This window comes from Lygodium microphyllum, chromosome 13 (genome assembly GCF_053477565.2).
Source record: "Lygodium microphyllum isolate KBCC chromosome 13, Lygodium_microphyllum_v1.1.10, whole genome shotgun sequence".
NCBI lineage: Eukaryota > Viridiplantae > Streptophyta > Polypodiopsida > Schizaeales > Lygodiaceae > Lygodium > Lygodium microphyllum.
In genome coordinates, this window is record NC_141147.1 from 34,251,429 (window position 1) to 34,256,744 (window position 5,316).

Consider the following 5,316-nt stretch of genomic DNA (forward strand, 5'->3'; position numbering starts at 1 on the left):
CATTGAGTCTACCATAAGCATCATATGATTAAGCTCGTTCTGTGCTTGGATGTTGTCAACAACACCAGGGGTTGCATAAGCTAAAAATTTTACTGCGTCAGCCCCTAAGTGTTGCATATTCATGGACCCTGCATTCTTAGTGATGTCCAAGCATTCAAACTACAGGTCTGTGGACTAAAGGGGCTCCCGCATGGGGTCATGATCATCCAAATCCACATGCTACCCATGATCTTCTTTCTTGAACTGAAGTTCTTGTTGTGGACCCATACCAAAATGGTCTTCAACAAGATCTTCTCCATCCTTTGCATCATAATACTCTAATACCAAGAGTATTTTGGCAGTCTTTGCCCTGCATGTGGCTTGATGATTACAAGATATTGGCTTAGCATATCGATAGCATAAGCCCGCAGCATGCAATTCCTGTATCGTATCACTAGTAAGGTGTCTAATGTGTTTAGCCTTAGATATCAATTTACACACTTGGTCATCACCATTGGTCATCTCAGTAATAGTTCTGACATGCTGCTCATAGTCATCTTGCTGCTCATGTATAATAGATGGCTGTCCATGCTCATGACCATAATGCTCATGCTGTCCATATGGATGGTCATACCAATGTGGCTGCTGCTCATAACGATATTCATGCTGTCCATACTGCATATGGTGATAATAGCCCTGCTGCACATCACACGCATAACTGTCATAAGCATGCTGCCTTTGATAATTGATCCCACAGCATTGGTCATGCTGTCCATAATCTCTATGAGAATGCATGTCACAAAAATGTTCATGCTACTGCCCAAATACATCTATTTGCTATTGCCTACTACCAAAACCTTGGCCATATTGTTGCCCATAAATATGATGCCCAAGATTGCATGATGACTGTCCAACATGACTACAACAATGTCCTTGCATCCTAGGCTGACCATAAGTATGATGATTGGCAAGTCCATGAGCATAGGTATTGGCATGATGTCGGTCATAATCACTTGCTTGCCACTCCTGCATTCCGGGTGGCTGTCCACACTCACTGTTGCACAATTCGATCAATGATTGCATAGAGTCCCCTTGAACTTCTGTATCAGTGCTAGCAATTAGATCAATCAACATGTTCTTGTGTTGTACGTGATCTAGGCCTTCTCGCAAAACAATATTGCCATAGAGGTTTACAAGAGCCTCCACGATACATTGTTGTACCAATTGAGGGGTATTAAGTGTTAATTGTTGTATAAGTACCCGCTCAACCAGAACAACATCTACTATTTTTGTAGCCATCATTGTATCATCAAATATCATGAGCGCATGTGCCAATGCAACCATCATATCAACCATTCCAGCAACAAGCTTGCTGAACATAATTTTATCTATGGTACTTTTGATGACTTTTCCATATGCACACTGTTGCCCATGAGAGTAAGCATGAACATCATACATATAGGCATGGTGCTGCCCAAAACCATATGATGGCTGCTATTCATGCATGGATTGAAGCCCATATGGGGGCCCTGTGCTCTCTGCATGCATTCCATACAATCCAAAATTACCAGCAATAGGTGATGCATGGTTGTCATTCACATCTGACATAACCATATTGTTGTAACAAGGTGCTCTTGGAGCATTGTAATAGCCATAATGGTCTAGATACCATGCATACATTCCCAATCCATCTGGTAGCATATTGCTACCTATATATGAGATTCCTTTCTGCACAAAAGCAGGCTGGCTATTACAACCGCTACTCCAACATACATGCTTCTGCCCATGATTCTCCATATCTTGTATCTACTCTAGCATTAAGCCAAGTTGGTCCTGGGGTGCTTCCCTTCACTGTGTGATCTAGTCCCGGTGATCTAGTCCTAGAATGCTGATGGGGAAACCTTTGGAATTGAGGAGAAGGATGGAAGCTTAAAATAGTCAACAAGATGCCCACTTGATAATCTTGATCGTGGAGTTGAAGCATCCAAGGTGGAGCTACTCAGGGAAATGGATGTGCGTCTGCTTGTATTTTGATAAGAACAGAATTTAGCATTTGGTCGAGTTGCTGCAGATTTAAAGATAGAAGAGTTGCAAGACAAACACAGTTGCTTGCAAAAAGGGAGATATGATCTTAGTAGTGACAGGACTGTGGTTGTAGTTGACAGTGGCAGCGGTGGGCATGCAGTCTTTAGAAGATATGTCTAATGAAGTTTTGTTGAATGATTCCCCTTCAACTATTCTCTAGAACAAAATCAAAGCCGATAGAGCTGTACCATGTGTTTAGCACTATGTCATTACGGCCAATCTGTTGGTAGACCTATGGTAGAACCAGTTAACCACTCCTCAATAGACCAGGATCCCCTTGTTATTGCATCTCGATGCCATGGTTCCTCTTGCATCATCCGCTTCATCTTCATCATCATTTACTCTAGCATATAAAGCAAGACAACACATCAGAGTAATTGCAAAAATCTCAATACCAAGATAGGAGCTACCTCATTGGCATCAGTGATGTTACAGTCATCATTGCCATTTGCTTGCACATGCAGATTCGATGCATGATGAGACACATCAAGCAGCTTGGTGCAACATATGATCCAAATACAATTGCTATGCTATCAACAGTCCCCCCAGTCAAAATGGCAACATCATCAAGATATTGAATTTTCCTCTCACCAAATCCAGGAGCTTTCAGAACAACAACCTTCAGAACACCTCTTTTTTAGCCAGCTATGCTTCCAAGTGTGCCTTGTTGAGTTGAATCTTGTAGTCCTATAGTTTGCTACCTTTCTCTATATGCAATCTGTAAGAGAGCACTAATGTGCTCGCTACTATTGAAAGTTCTCTGACAGTTGCTTCTGCTATATGATTCTACCAAAGGTGATGCTTCTGCCAAATGGAAAATCCTTATGTTGACAAGGCACACTATCTGATGAGGCATTAAATATCCTTTCAGGCCTTTGCAGTATAACTAGATAATTTCTTGTTTATAGCCAAGGATGATAATGCACAAGTGAAGGCCAGTGACTCGGGCTATCTCAATTTCAGCCAATGCACACCACTGCTGCCTCACTACTGCCTCTTTCTATTGCAAAACAATGGCTTCCTCTTTCTCTGGAATGGAACCTCAAGCACATTTGAAGAGCAACAACTAGCTGCAAAATTTGCAAAATTTTCGAAGCTTGGGATAGCTCCAAAAATTCTAAAAGAAGGCTCAGAACCTACAACCTTTTGGAATCCTTTAGGGGGCAAGAAGAGCCATCCAAGCCAACGTGAAACTAAAGAGCCCAGTAAAGACCCACATCTGTTTGCACTTTCAACCCAGCTATCTCATGGAATTGTACTGATCACTCCAGTCCTATATTGGGGCCAAGCCTTGCCAACAAACTTATTGCCAACAGAAGGTTTGTTGAAAGAAGGGCAAGAGAAAATCCAACTTACCACACCGCTTTAATAGGGATCACTCTGTACCCGAATCACGCAACTTGGACAGGCCGAATGTAACCGAAGGCCTGGTTTGGGTTCTTGTTCGAAATTCATCAAGTCCAAATGTTGTTGCTCATGAACAGAGTAGGAAAGAGGAAGAGGCTCGGTCTGGAAAAACCAGGAAAGCAGTTGATGCTAAATCATGTTGAAAGCAACTTCCAACACAGTCTGCTGAAATCAAGTTTCAAGAGCTTCCAGAGCAGGGACAATTTCGCACTCCATCAATGAACATGTCTCAAATGCATGTCCAGAAAATGCAGCCCCATTCTGCAATTAGCTGTTAGCAAGGGCAGGATGAAGTCTCGGTCTGTTTCTGCATCTCCCACCTGAGACTACTAAGTCCGCAGCTCACTCTTCTTGGATAGAGAAGGGCTTCTAAGTGAGCCATCCAGTGTGAAGGGCAACCCTGATGTGAGGAAATCATACCAGAGAAGTATCACACTCGTAGCTGCTCCAGCTGAGGCCCAATCCAAGTATAGGCAAGCTTCTCCTGTTATTAAAAGGGCTGTTAGTGTTACCAAGGTAGGTCAAAGGTCAAATGTACCCCTTGCCCCCGTTCTTTTGATCTTGCAAGAAGCAGCCATGGCACATGTTATAGGAGCGAAAGAGCCAGCCGAGCATCAGAATGACATGGAGTTGGAAGAGCTCGCCAAATTTGCCGTAGATGAGCATAACAGCAAACAAAATTCCGACCTCAAATTTGTGAGGCCTATCAAAGCAGAGCAACAAGTTGTTGCATGGATCATGCATCACTTGCATTTGGAGGTTGTATCTGGAGGGCAGATCAGTGTATATGAAGCGAATGTGTGGGTAAAAGACTGGGAGAATTTCAAATCCTTGGTGGACTTCAAATGGAGTGGAGATATGGCAACAACAGCTAACTTGGTGTACCTTTCTCCATTTTTGCTCCTTTGAATCCTTTTGATTACCTGGATGGCACTGTCCCAGGGCGTGACAAATGCGATACTGGGAGACAACCTTTTGTGTGAGATGAGGCTCAGATTGTGTGAATTGAGCCCATCACTCTACCAGAGAGGCAGGGCCTTTGTAACCAATGCAAGAGATAAAAAATGCCTCCCATCTAGAGGTGTACTTTGATGGGATGTGTCATCTCCCCAGCACTGGACATTGAAAGCTACTGTTAAGCCACAAGCATGGTGTGTTCCTGCATAGATGGAGATGAAAGATACGTTCGGGATGCTGAATGATGCTGACAATCCCCAACACTTCACCAACCTATCAGAAGCCTTCAAAACCGCACACAAAATCGGCTCCGCTTGACAACGTGAGGAAAGGTTGAGAAGGTGGGACGCATGCACTGATAGTGCCATTGGCCAGCAAAGCGCAAACATGAGAGTCCCCAGCCATGACGTCTGAGAAGGCATCATTCTTGAGGCGATTGGGCAAGGAGAGGTTGATGGAATCCCAGCAAAGTAGTCGGAGGGTGTCGTCACGTATTCCACAGAGAAAGCCTCTCAACTTGCCACTGCGGATGCTACATTCTAGAATCTGGACTCTTCAGAGATATCACTCACAGATGTGAGCCATTACTTTGACTCAGACCCAACAAAACTAGTGCAAGGGTTGGGGAAGGAGGAGAGAGAAAGGAAGGATCAATGCTGCCTGTCTTCTTCTTGGGAATGCCCATTGGTCACTCCAGTGCTCCCTCTAAGTGCTGCATTGCCCTCCTCCATTAAAACCCTAGAGTTTTTACCTCAATGTTGAAAAACGACTTGCCATTTTTTTCTTTTTGCCTCCTTTTTTTTTTGGTCCAAGCTCCATTTAAGACTCCAAGAAAGGCTGCCATCTCTGCCTACAGTACTCCTTGTGTACCTATGTGTCTGAGTAACT

The 5,316-nt window shown here is 43.7% G+C and overlaps 1 pseudogene; it reads left to right on the top strand.

Annotated features, from left to right (window-relative positions):
• Nucleotides 1–4,047: 4,047 nt before the first annotated feature.
• Nucleotides 4,048–4,380, top strand: LOC148026500 (cysteine proteinase inhibitor A pseudogene; annotated as a pseudogene).
• The last annotated feature ends 936 nt before the right edge of the window (nt 4,381–5,316 follow it).